At 41.3% G+C, this 13,965-nt stretch overlaps 1 protein-coding gene across 12 annotated transcripts in view; it reads left to right on the forward strand.

Annotated features, from left to right (window-relative positions):
- The window catches only part of PARD3 (par-3 family cell polarity regulator), a 445,695-nt gene that overhangs the window by 156,581 nt on the left and 275,149 nt on the right, over positions 1 to 13,965 (forward strand). The gene's annotated exons all lie outside the window — the stretch shown is intronic.

Here is a 13,965-nt window from a genome sequence, read left to right on the forward strand (position 1 = left end):
ACAGTATGCTTCAAGGCATCCTTAAGATTCAGAGCAACAGTAAGTGGCATCCCAGTTGTGTTTTGCTTTGAGGCAACAGGAATGTGCCTTTGAAGGGGTATGGGGAGGTGGGCAACTGACGTTAATTACAGACCAAAAGTCTTTCAACTGGAGCGGATGCAAAGTTTATCAAATGTGCTTAATTACTCACTTGGTCCTAAGCAGGCTGATCTTGTGGGATTGGTGTTTTAGGGCTAATGAAGAGGGGTGTGTGTCTCTGTGCCACACTGTTTGTGGTGCCACCCTGTGTTCAATGCATCAGCTGGTGCATGTCCCCCTCCCCAGAAAAACATGTGGGTATTTTTGATCACAAGCCCAGTGTATTAAGATACTACATTTAAAGTATATCATTTATTATGCTAAACTTTTATTTTACTTCTGTGTTGCTTGCTTTTGTACAATTCACAAGGGATCTTTTTGCTCCCTTCCTTATTACATTTGCAGCATATTAACATGGGGATGTGTTTTGGAGATAGTCCATCTCTTTGGGTGATTACTGGGAAAAAGTTGCTTTAAATTCTGTGTCTTTTGACATGTTCCTTTGAGGAGGATGAGAGAGAGACAGATGGCTACTAGTTGAATAGGATTGTTTTTTATTTACTCCCATGCCTTGAAAAGGACTGAAACATGATATTGAAATAAAGGAGTGGGTGAGAAATAACTTTCCATTAACTTATTGCATTATTTCATACTTGAAACAAAGATAAAACTTGTTGTTTTTCCTACTCATCTCTTGCTATAAATCTCAAATTAATTATGTCATTAAGATGAGTGCCAGCTTCAGTATGTTGCGGGTTCATGTTAGGGGCAGATGAGGCATTCAGGGTGAGAATAAGAGTATGTATTTAGAAGAACTTTTCTCTTTTTGACCCCTGGCACTGGATGCTGTGGAGGTGACTAGCCTGGCTTCAGCCCATGGAGCTGTTGTGAGCTGGGAATGAGGCACGAGCCCAGCACCTGCTCTCCTGCTGTCACAGCTTGGCCTGGCTCCCTGGAGCTCAGTGTCCCAGTGCTCTGCAGCCAGGGGCCCTCAGCTCAGCTCCCCTTCTGTGACACTGCAAGGACAGGCAGGATCCCCCTGTGTGACACAGTTGTCACCTTGCTTTTACTGCCTGGGCTGATGCCACGGCTGGGCTCGTTGGAGTGAATGCGAATTCAGGCTGTGTTCCAGGCCTGTTTCTGGCCTCTTTCATGGATTTAGGCAACTCACTCTATCAATAGTTTTGGATTGTCAGAAAGTAGAAATGGTTGCATCTGTAGGCAGGGAGTTGGGGACCGTGTGGGTTTACAGACAAAAGCAAACAGTGGCACTTGAGGTTAAGTTAAAATGTTTCTACTGCTTGCATGCATACAGTAAAGGGGTGTGCAAAGACAGTGGGAGCAAGCTTGCATCCGCTTCCAAATATTGTGCCTGTGAGTCAGAAATGAGGCTTCTCAAAGCAAACTGTGATCAGCCATTAAAACCTTATCCTGAGGCATTGGAATTGATTCCGTTCTCTGTACAGCACTGTTCATATTCACAACTTAAAGTAAAATTGGACTTTCTTGGCAATTGCTGGGCAACAGCGGATTCGAAGCAGACGTGATGGATGAGGTGGATACCAACAGACTTCAGGTTCTGCATCTGAGCTAAATGCTCAAGGCAACCCAGTTCCTCATTCTTGGACACCTTTAGGGTGTGTTCATCTGACCTGTGTTACTGCTTATTTCAGAGTGAAACGGGCCATTGGCTACCCTAGGTGCACTGGTTAATCTCTCGTATTGGTAGAGAAGTGGAGTTGACCAGTTCCAAAATACGTCTGCGAATCCTATTCTGCCTGTGATTTAACTCACACTGTGAAAAGAAATTCTTACATGAAAGATTTTAAAAAAAAAAATCATTAAGTAGGAAGTTGCCTTTTTTGCCTTAAAAAACTTAAACTTTCTCTTCCAAATTTTCAAATTAAGTGGCATTTTACAAGTAAACAGCTATTCAGTTTTACTTACTGAGCAATTTTGCATGGCCCCAGGAAATTCCTGTACAGCCCTGCTTATGCTTGGGAGGTATATTTGGGTTTGTGGACAGTATGGCATGATTGCAGAAAGTCCCATGTTCAATTTTTTTCAGAGTAAAAAATTTGCTGGCTTTGAGACACTTTGTAATTTCATGGTGAAACCAACAGTGCCATCTGCCTTGGGTCTGACACTTCAGGGTATCCTGGCTCCCCTTGGACTTGGAAAGTTCTCTGTATACACACTCAGCCTCTGGAATGAAAGGAGCATCCCTCAAATATAGGCTATTAAAGTAAATGCATATAGGCTATTAAAGTAAATGCATTTGCAAGTTTACAGACAGAATAATGATGGGCAACAACTGCTGGAACTGTTTCAAGTGAAGTAACATTTGAAGCAATACTAGCAGTTTTTTTTGATAGATTATAAAAGAACAAAATCATGTTCACCAGTTTCTAACAAGTTGGAAAATGGACACATGTGCCTTGTTAACCAGCCTTATATAATACACAAATAAGTCTTTCAGTGTTTTTGGTAAGTCCTGACTTGAACTCTCTGCTTTTAGGCTTTTTGGAGGTTTTCTGCCTATGAAAGCATTCTCCACCAAATATAAAAATGATGTTCGCTTCTTCTATTCCAATCCATTTTGAGCTCTGATGTTTAAGACTTTCATTAGATGACAGAGAGATTGTAGGTCAAACACTGCCTGACTTTCACAATGATTTCCATCTGAAGGGTCTTACATAGTGTAGTCTCTTCATGTTTTATTTAAAGTTTTAGTTGGGTTCTTGACTCATGGAAAAATAAATAAAAATGAAGGTCTTACTGCAGTAAAAAAACATGAAACTGCTCTGTCAAATGAACTGCATGACATTTATCCATGGGAAATATCCATTAAGTGAGGGAATGAAGTTACTGCTCTAGTTTGACATAGTAGGCAATATTTCTGTGAGTATTGTACATGTAGATGATTTACCTCTACCTCCGTTTTAAGTTCACCTTTAAAGTAATAAAACACAAGTGGGCAAAGTCTTCCCGTAATCCTGCTTTCCTATAGCTCTTTGTTATGTTGCTTAAAACACAACCTTACAGTGTAATAAGTATTTTCAGTTCCTCCACCCATAAAGGGTAGGGGGAAAATCTGTTTGCAGTTAGTGCTGGTACCGAGATATTATTTCTGGTTTGTGCTTCAGCAGTGACCGGGGCAGCAGGACGTGCAGCTGAAGGCTTGGGGAGAGGTCACTGCCAGGGTGCTGCTCCAGGAGCTCAGGGAGGAGAAGCCATGTGCAAGCAGCAGTGGGGGGAAGGAGGACTAAACTGGACTGTTTAAAAACCTATCGCCCAAAAAGTGAAGGGTGAAAAAACTTCCATGAAACTGCAGCTGGGAATACTCACAGACATTTGTTTACTGCAGCTTGGTCTGTGTATTTCTTTTGCTAGCTGAAGAGTTTATCCCGTCCCACACTGTGTGTCTTGGCAGCTGCTGTGCAGTAGTTGTGGTGGTGGCAGCACAGCCAGAGAATGCACAGAAAATGGGGTACCTGAGCAGGGCATGCTTGAGCCATGTCCTCAGTGGTGCTGGGAGTGAGCAGCTGCCCTCTGAGGGTGCAGCCTCTGGGTTTGCTGTGGGTCATCTGTGCCCATTGTTTGAGCTACTGCCCGTAGTGCCCCAATCAGGGCATATTTTGAATTAGAAGCTCAGCCTGATCATAGGATGGAGTATTCTGCCAAGCTCGACATGGCTAATAGGAAGAGTAGGCCTAGGTTAAAATTTGATAAGGAGAACGGAAGGGGTAATGGGGTTCAGATTGAGATTGCTAGAAGTCAGGCTAGTGTTGGGGTTGTGAGAAATAAGATTGGGAAGGATGTTCCCAGGCAGGGAAGCAGTGCCCGGGGCAATGCCTGCTTTGCCAGGCTCGGGGCCTTTTGCTGGACTCAGACCCTGTGCTGGGCTCACAGCATTTTGCCTGGTTCCCACCCTTTGCTGGGCTCACAGCGTTTTGCCTGGCTCCCATCCTGTGCCAGGCTCACACCCCGCAGTGTCCCCGCTGCAGCTCCCAGTGCCGGGTACGTGCCCAGCAGAACGAGCTCCGGGAGCAGAGCTGTGCCTGTGTGTGTGATTGTGCTGCTGTATGGAAGTTCCATCTATTCCCAGTGGCTGTCACTTCAGGGTAGATGGCAATGCAGCTGCTTATGTGCTGTTTGCCTGGGTAGTTGCTGGTGTACCAGCCAGCTTCTAGGAGTCTTCATTCTGTGTTTTACCAGAATGATTTCGTGCATGTGATTTTTTTGTATGGGATTCCTATTATGGGATGAATTGAATATTAAATTACTTCTCAGACCCTGAAGGCAATACATCAGCTTCACTCATCCTGAGCAATTTGTGCTATGCTGTATGAACCATATCCCAGGTTCAGTTTCTCAGTTTTCCCAGGGCTGGGATTTTGCTGCATTTGTTTCTATTTTTCTTTTTCAAAGTCGGAATGCTTTACTAAGGGTGAAAAATGTTTTTAATGAAGTATTTTAATTTGCTCTTGTGTTATGGGCTTGTGTTCCACCCTCCCCTCATCCAGGTTTTGCCAGATGTTTTAAATATCTTTTCAGTACATGTGCTTTCAAGGTTTTTCTGCAAATCCAATTGTGTTTAACAGGCACTGAGTCCTTGTGAATCAGTGTTGTATTTTTCTCTACTTGATGCCTCCCAGATCTGGCAGATGTCTTGAGTTTTAGGATAGCAGGTTTTCAGTGTTTTCTGTATGAAAGCAGATAAGATTGGTACATAGTTAGAATTTCCTCAGAAAGGATCAGAGTTTCAGACGTCTGTGGGAGGAAGGCATTTCATTGACCACATGTTTTTACAGCATTTAGTGAGTTTAGTAAGTAATTAAATCAAATAATTCATCTTACGCTGTATCAAAAGGGATAGCTTTTGTAAGGAAAACTGTGTTTTTGAGGCCTTTTTGCATTTTTTTCTCTTCCTTTCTTTTTTTCTTTTCTTTTTTTTTCTTTTCTTTTTTGAGTCTTTGTATATGTAACATTTAAACTAAATATAATGTTTCATTTATCTTCCCTTGGAAAAATTTCTTAGTCATAGTTTAACTAGAGGCATGATGATTTTCACCCATAGATACTTGTGGTAATTCAGTTTTATTTTACTTTTGACCAGCCAAATTAAATACATTTGTTTGATTTTAGTCATAACTACTTTATTACTTTCACTGCAATGTAAACTGTTTGCTCTGGGTTTCCTTCCTTGATTTTTTTCCCCCCTCACTATTTTTTCTGTCATTTGTTTGTAAGATATCTCAAGGGTCATTTTTAACAATGAAAAGTGAGGAAATGTCAAAGGTAGGGCTGCTGCTGAAGGCTCTTTGTGTGCTCAGTGCTTTCTGTCTGCAGTCATCAAGCTGTGGAATGTGAGATGCTCAGCACGTGTGATGGGGTGAGGCTTTAACCCAGAGAAGGTTAGCTGGTGACTTGATGCTCCTTCCTTCTGCTTCCCTTTGCTGACTCCCAGATTGAGAACCCCGTGCATCTGGGTTAACTTGATGCCTCATGGAAATTTTAGAAAGGAGACAACCACTTTGTATCAGCTTGTGATCAGAAACAGAAGGAGGACAGAAAAGAAAAGGCATGAAGAATTAAAGAACCAAGATGTGTGGATCAGAAAAGGGGAGGGGGAGGGCAGGAAGAGGAGCTGGTGGCAGGGAATGTTTGCCTCCCTGGGGACAAATAAAAATACATAACTGTTTCCTTGATGTTATAGTGCTGTATAAACAGTTACCCTAGGACCCATGTAAATGATGTATGACTAGGAGAGAAAAAGTGAGTAGCTTGCTGCTGCCCTCCTGCTCACCCTTTCTCTTGGCAAAGCTCTCTGTAGAACCTGAGACCTGGTCCTTGCCAGAAACTGAAGAAAAGAAAAACCAAAAAAAGGTTAGACATGAAAAGGGGGGATAATCCCACATGAATACACTTTTGTTATTTCTTAAGTGTTAATCACAAAATGAAAAATGGTAGTGTGTAATGTTAGATTTGTGTAAGTGCATGATGACATTTTGAATTACCTTTCCTGAAACACAAACTGGATTGTCTGACATAGAAGACATTCACTGAATTGCACAGCTTTAAAAATGACAGTCCTAGGGCTGTGATGGATTCTCTGTCTCCTGAAGTCTTGAAATTAAAGTCAATATTTTTCTGTATTTCCAACAGAAGTTAAAAGACTAAATGCAGACATTATTGCATGGTGTACCTGGGCTTATATAGGTGTTTGACAGGATGATCACAGGGTGTCCTCAGGATTTGAGTTATGAGTCTTGTTTGGAGTCTCACAGCAGTGCTGCAATGCATGTAGTGAATGATTCTTTGCATACTTGGACCTATGCTTTTCTCATTTTAGGATTCTTCTGTATTTGTTTTCTTAACATTTTATTTCTTGTGGTGCAGTTTCCCCCCTTTCTTGTTGTCTACAATGTCCATTCCAGCTAATTCTGTAGTCTTCTCATCCTGTCTGCCACAGAAATCTGTATGTACTGCTCCAATACCCTTTGCTCCTGCAAACCTTCCAGCAGCCAGGATTCCATTCATCCATATCCTACATTTTGTTTTAGGTGGAGTGTGTTGGTTAGGTTTGCTTTGTTTTGCTTTGCTTTAAAATTAATTTGAAAGGGTTTTTTTTTTTATTTTTTGCATTTGTTGTTTGATTCAGCTCCTCCTTAGTGCAGAGGAAGTGCAGACTAAGGAGGATGGACAGCATCTGGCTGAGTCACCATGGCTTGGGCTGGATGTGTTCTCCTGGGGGACTGGCTAGTGAATCAGCTGCTGCCCAGGAAACTGAGGCTTACAAAAATTCTGGATTAACTTTTAATGCTTTTTTGACCCTTCAGCAGAAACTGATCTGTTTTGGCTCAACTAAAAAGAAAAAAAAGGATGTTTTGAGCCCTTTTCTTCCCAGACTATTTATTCTTTTCACTGTACTTCATGGCCAACTGCTGGCATAGCTGTATTACAAAAAATTCCAAAGACTGTATTTTGCAACAATGGCTTCAAGTGTGCTCTGACTTAATTAGTAGGAAAAACCAGCTTATATCTCTGGCTGTATTAGGGGCTTCATGCTGTTGTGTGTGACTGCTTATTGTTGAACATTTAATGCAGAAGACAGTTTACCTGACAGATTGTGGGGGGAGGTTTGAGAGAAAAATAGGTTAAATATGTAAGTCACCACATAAATGCTAAGTATGATTATAAAATGCAAAAATGATGATACAGAAATCTGTGAGGAGAGCCATGCAAGACTGCCTGTGGGCCTAGGATTTTAGTCCTTTGCTTTTACAGCAAGAGACTAGATATGCTTATGCAATATTAATTCAGGATACACAGCAAATTGGCATTTGGAAGCATTCAATTTTCCTCATAATTGTTCTCCATTCACTTGGCCGATTATCAGTAATTTCAGGGAATTAAAGATGCTCTTTTTAGAAGTTTCTAGTGAACTCTTTAGAATTGTCAAACAATAACAAACCTGCCACTTAGGCAGCAATTTTCCCTCTTGCTGTCCTCACACTGATGTTAGATTGCTGTTTGGAAAGGCTAGACAAGCAAACTACCGTGCAGTAAATCAGCAGGAAATTTTTTTCAGCCTCATGCTGCTGAGTGAATTTTGATCCAAGATTTTCTCTGTTTGTTTTGTTCATGCAAAGACTTTCATCCTTCAGTTTGGGAACAGAGAGGTTGGTTTTCTTTGATAGCAAATCTGCTGAAGTGTATTTTGTTTAAGAATTTAGTATTATATTTTTTTGGATTAAGCTTGTTATCCTTCAGTCATATCTAGGTGAATCCCACCAGAATGCGATTCAAAGCATGTCATGTCCACTTCTTTCCTTTTCCTCTCCTGTAGTGTGAAAAGGGAAACAAAATGGTTTAAAACCCCTCAGGAGGGGGGTTGAGAAGTGCCATTTACTGAAAAGGTGGCACTGTCCTCTCTGTGTCTGTGTCACAGGACTTCCTAAAACACCAAGTGTGCACAGGACAAGAGCTGTAGAATGTCTGTGGTCAGAAAGGGAACTGTTTTATGGTGATGTGTGACAGCATGATCCAGTGACCCGCTGGAGATATTGTGTGCCTGCCTGCTGGTTTTGGGTGTGCTGAGCAAAATCATCTCTCAGTCTTGTGATCTCTGCCTCTTCCTTTCTCCTGGAGTTAGCAGGCCAAGGGGGCAGTGTCCCAGTGCTGTCCCTGTGCCAGCCAGGAGTGAGGGATGTGGACATTTGAATGTGTGTGGGCTTGGCTAGTTTTGGCTCCCAGTTCCAGCCCAGCTGAGGTGTTGCTGCTGAAGAGGACTAACAGAGCTGTCCAAGATATTTAACTGCTTTTCTCCTCAGCAGCTGTGTGGAAACAGCAAAAAACTCTTTACATTTCATAGGTGGTTTTTAGTCCAGCACTCACATTTGAGGTAACCCAGCTGTTTATGAGGAAGATGGCAGCAGAATTCCTTTGCACAAATGGTTTTGGTCATCTCACAAGAAGCACACATGGCTGTTTGGTTTGTTTTAATCTTCCCTGGATTAGAATTGCCATAGGAATCACTCATAAAGGTGTGATGATGGTTGTATTCCAAGAGGTAGTAAAAACTGAGGGATGTTAGTGAGGCTTGCTTGATGCTGGGCATGGAACAAGGTGCAGCTCAATTTTTCCCCCTCTTGAGGTTTTGTAATTCTTGCAGCCAGGAGTTGTTCCTCCGTGAGTGGTCTTTTGTCTCGTTGGCTTTTGCATGATAAAAAACCCACTTTGATTGGAAATGTTCTGTTGTGCAGGGGATGGAACACCCTCCATTATTGAGATTCGGGCTTCATTTCCCACATATGCAAAGTCTTGGCTTCCTTTTTAAAATTGTTGAGAAGGTTTGCATTTTGTATGTGTTGCATGACCTGTGGGTAAGTTTTCTTTCCTAAATTTGAGCTTGAGAATGAAAATCTTAAACATCCTTTGGAAGTATTTTCAAAAGCTTGAAAAATACATAAATCAAAATCTCATCTGACGAAAAGAAAAGTGAACTCTGTCATGAGTTAATAACTTTTAAGATAGTTCTAAGAATTCCAGAGGAGAACACAAAGTAATGAACTTGTCCTCAGAAAATGATTCAGTTTCAGAAACATTTAAGGGGTATTTTTCGTGTTTATGTGAATGGTATAAATGATAATGTTTCAGTTTTTCTTGAGACAAAATCCCAACTAAAGATAACATGTAGGAATACAAGTTTACTTTTCTGTAATGACTTCAAAAAACATCTGTGAAAAGTAACTCTCTTTTAGGTAGCCTTTGTATTTGTAGTGATGAGTAATATCTTAGATGTTATTTAATGCAGTAGATTTTTGACATCTCATATGAAATATTAAATACACTAGCTCTCATATAGTTATAAAATACTCTGCCTTCAGAGATTGTATAAACATAGGTAGCTAAACAATAATAACCTATTTTTCTTCTTGCTTATTTTATATAAAACACAAGATAGCTACTTTTATTAACCAGTAAAGTGGTTTTAGTCAGAACCACCATATTTGATGTAAAAAATGATGTAGAATGAGAACATTTTGAGTTAATTTTCAGATTTTTAACTAGCAACTTCAAAAACAGAGGTGATTCCTGCTGGGAGCACATTGACTGTGTGGTGCATGCTGCAGAGAAATTGATCTGTGAGAGCCTATGGATGTTCTCCCACTCACAGTTGTTTGTGCATCTTCCTTGTGTTTATTCTGTGAATGGCAAGGTGTTTTGCACAAGCCATGTAAGGATGCATGGATTGAAAATCAATATGATAGGAAGGTCTTACTACTAGCAAGTGTTCTAAATTCTAATATAGTATAAAATTGTGATAATAAGACTTGTTCCCTGAAACCATTTGCTCTTAGGTAGGTTAAAGAAATAGGTCCCTCAGCACAGGAGATGGCTCACTTTTCCCTGTGGCTTTCTTTTAGTGGTTATGCAAGCTAACTTCCTTTTGAGGAGTGGAAAATTTGGAGGAATTGCATTCCACAGAGCCTTTGTGGAGAATTAACTTAAGCTAAAAGTATTATTACACTGAATTTTATTTTTGTTTATAACAGGAGCATGTTATGGTTTTGCAGGTACAGGGTGGGTAGGGGAAGCCACGGATGCTGAGGACAGGATGCCATAGTGCTCTTACAGCTGTCCTTTACATCCTGCCTGGTATCCCCATGCAGCTGGGGCACTTAGCTAGAAAAGTAGCTCTTCTATGCATCTTCATCTTGGCAGTTGGATGGAGAGTGACCCTTCCATATTCCTGCTTTGCTCCTGGATCCATTTTGCCAAGGACTGAAGTCTTAGCCTTGACACTGCGGGGCTGTGTCAGGGTTTGTGGCATTCAGGGAAGTGAGCACTCTGTCCATGAGGAAAGCAACCCTGGCCAAGGGCTCATGGGAATGAGAACAAGTGTAGTTCCTTTGTTTTCTTGGTTTTCCTCCTGTCCATCCTCAGCAGAGATTTTGTTACCTTACAGTCTTTCTGCAGGGAGGTTTTGGGAGAGAGCGAGGTGCCCAAGTGCACGAGGAGTGAGGTGCACAAGGTGCTTGTCTGGCTCAGGTGCAGAAGAAGCCATTCAGTTGCCAGACCAGTTGCAGAAACGTGTTTTCTTCTGCTTGGTGTAGAGTGCAGAGTGTGAGGGGTTTTGCAGAGTACTCTTGTCCAGCTGACTACTTGCAGGGTATTTCCAGAGTAACATAACCTGGGCTATTGATTTTCTTTGGAATCTGATGACATTCCTCATGTTTAAGCTGAAACCTCCAATTACTCATGCTAATGGAAGAAAACCAAGTAAAACATACTGGTAGTCCACTCTTTTTCTCATTTCAGTCTATCAATATATTTTGGGCTGCAGAAAAATAACTGCCTTATTAATCTTCTTTGAAGGATGAAACAAAGTGAGAATTCCTTAACAACATAAAATGAATAATAATAATAAATAATACGAATAAATATTTACAGATTTTGTAAAATTAAATTTGTCCACCTCACGTGCCCTCTCTGCATGCAGATACTTGAAATTATTGTAGCACATTCTAGGATGAGACGAGGAGGGAGCATTGTGGTGTGGAAACAGCTTGGAAAAGTTAGCTGCTGGGAATCTGACAAATTCTGGCATGAAGTATATACCATAGTATTTCAGTAAATATCTTCTGTTAGTTCTGGCTAAAGCTGTTTCTCCACTAAGAAAGATGATCTTCATCTCTGGGCTAGAACCAATCACAAATTCTAATGAAATTTGGCAACTGCAAGCATGAAAAGTCATTGATCCAAAAATTCACGAACTGTCTTTCATGTAGCAAGATTTCCTTTTGAACCTCAGTTGAAGCTCTGTCTACTGGCTTATTCTTGATTTTGAACTTAAGGGAATAATTTTTTACTCTCTTCAGATTTGGCAATGTGAAAGTAAAAAATGGAGTGAGAGGCACATAATTAAGCATGCAGTGTAACTGCATGTTTCCAGGGCTGTAGAAGGAGATGGGGGGGAAAACCAGAGGGAAAATAAAAATTAAAAAAAAAAAAAAGGAAGAGAAGAAGGAAAGACAGTGCCAAAGTTTTTTCAAGGTGTAGAAAATATTCTTCATTTCCAAAACAGAGCAATTTATGCTCCCCGTTGTTTTAGGGGGCTTTGAAAAGTACATGTACATGCTCAACTTTGCACATACTTCAAGCATCACTAGTTTCCTGCTGTTCATTAGGCATGGTTTTAAACAGTAAGGGGATATCTAGAAAAGAATTGAGGCTGGCTGCTGGTCTGTCACCCCATGGAGAACAGCAGGCATTATGTGTTATTGTCCCATTGGGGCATTATCTGAACAATCTTCCAGTGTAGGCTGGATTGCCTAACTGTTTGGCTACTGGCAACACCAGAGTTTTCTGCAGAAGGTGATCTTTAATGTTAAAAATAAAAGAAGATTTTAGCATGTTGTGTTGAAGCTGGAGCTTCTTATACCCCGCTCTGTGGCTGGAAAGACCTTGTTTGGTCACGATTAGTTTTGTGTAGTCACCAAACTTTGCAGCTTCCAGACTGTTCTCTGACCTACCCCAGTGAAAGGTCAGGCACAGCATCACACACGCTGGCAGGGAGCAGCACTATCTGCCCTCTCATGTCACAGTCATGGCAGCTCTGCTGTCATGTGTCCCCTGTGGACCAGGAGGGTTGGTGGCATTTCATCTCATTACTTAAACACACAAATGTTCCATTTGTCTGTGGGGATACAGCTTGATACTTGCAACTGAATGACAGAAAATAATATTCTTGAGATCTTTATGCTCTGTTCTTTGCCTTTGAGCTGTGTTAGTCCCTGCATGCAGAAGAGCCTTCTGCTAAATCTTGTTTATGGGCACACGGGGTGGCATGACGTGGCCTTTTCCTTCTTCTGCTTGAGATCTTTTGCTCTTCTTGGTCATCAGCAGCAGATAGGAGTTCAGTGCAACATTAACTCACAGATATTTGATAATGAGAGCATTTGATAATGAGAGCATGTTTCATGAATGTACCAACATGCTTCTAATAATCCTAGTAAATGTTTCTGTCATGGAAACAAGAGCAAGTGCCATTAAGATTGCAGAAGCTGTTGGTAATTTTTAATAGAAGTTCAGGACTCTGTTCACTCTGTCTTATTATAGACATTAGTTGTAAATGTTGTTTGCTGTGTTGGAAACTCAGTAGTGTGCATAGAGGAAATTCCTTCCCACGTGTTCTGGGTTTTTTTTATTTTTATTTTGTGCATGTAGCTATGCACATATAATTTCTGTCCAAAACCTCTAACCTTTTAAATTATTGTGGTCAAGTTTACTTGGTTGTCATAATTATTATGCTTCAGTTTAAAATCTGTCTAAATAATTTCTGTAATGAAGCTATCTGGATTTTGTGTAACTCAGGTTCAGATCCACCTCCAGGCACTGATATACCCAAATTGTTGACTTCTCCAGCTTGACAGTGGCCTGTGATATACAGGATTGCTTTTATATCTCAAAAAACCCCACAGCTCAGTTCCTGATGACTCCTGAACTTGTCTGCAGTGGAGCAAGGCTGGAGCCAGCCATGCTCACCCCAGCCTGAAAAGGAATGTTGCCAAGTGCCGGCTCAGTGGCAAGGAACTGCTCCACACAAACAGGGACAAGTAGCAGATTAACAGCTAGACACCTCCAAAGACTGAGTATTCATCTGATGATTGGCAAAGAATACCTCTTCCTTTCTGCTTCAAAAGTAACTGAGTAAAAAACCATCCCATGTAACTTGTTCATAGTTCCCATAATTAGGACCCCAGTAGGATCTCAGCTTCCACCTTTAATTTACCATATCCTGTGTATCACCAGACTGTTTAGTGATGGTGCTATTGTGATGTCTTATTAATTCAGAAGTTTTGGGGTGTTTTTCCCATTCTGGCCATTGGTAGAAATGCTGCAGGATTCCCTTTCCTCCCCAGGGAGTGGCTGGTGTGTAGGATTTCCTCCTCTGGGCAGCTCCCACAGAGGGATGCTGATGGACAGCCTGCAGGCTCTGAAGCCCTCTGGGCAGTGCAGACCTTTACTTCTCTGTCACTTTGTCATGTCATTCATGGGCCAGTGGGTGAGGCATTATTCTCCTTTTTTTGATGGAGAGTAGGAAAGGAGGGAGATTCCAGTACCAGCTTTGTAAGGACTTGTGTTAGTGACAAATCTCTTGCTAATTACAATTAAGCATGTTTAACTCTTTGGCATCTGCAAATGATCCACATAGGAATTCTCACTTCACACATGAGGTCGTGCAGTGATGTATGAGGCTGTGTTGGTAACTGATGTTGAGAGAAGCTTTATTCTGTGATGTCAGAAATGGACACAGACTCACAAGCCACCTGATATCTGGTGCTGCAGGGTGCTGCTCTTCTCCCACCCCTTCCCCTC

This window comes from Melozone crissalis, unplaced genomic scaffold, assembly GCF_028551555.1.
Source record: "Melozone crissalis strain CALT ecotype California unplaced genomic scaffold, PUWL_Pcris_2 ptg000016l_1, whole genome shotgun sequence".
Taxonomy (NCBI): Eukaryota; Metazoa; Chordata; class Aves; order Passeriformes; family Passerellidae; genus Melozone; species Melozone crissalis.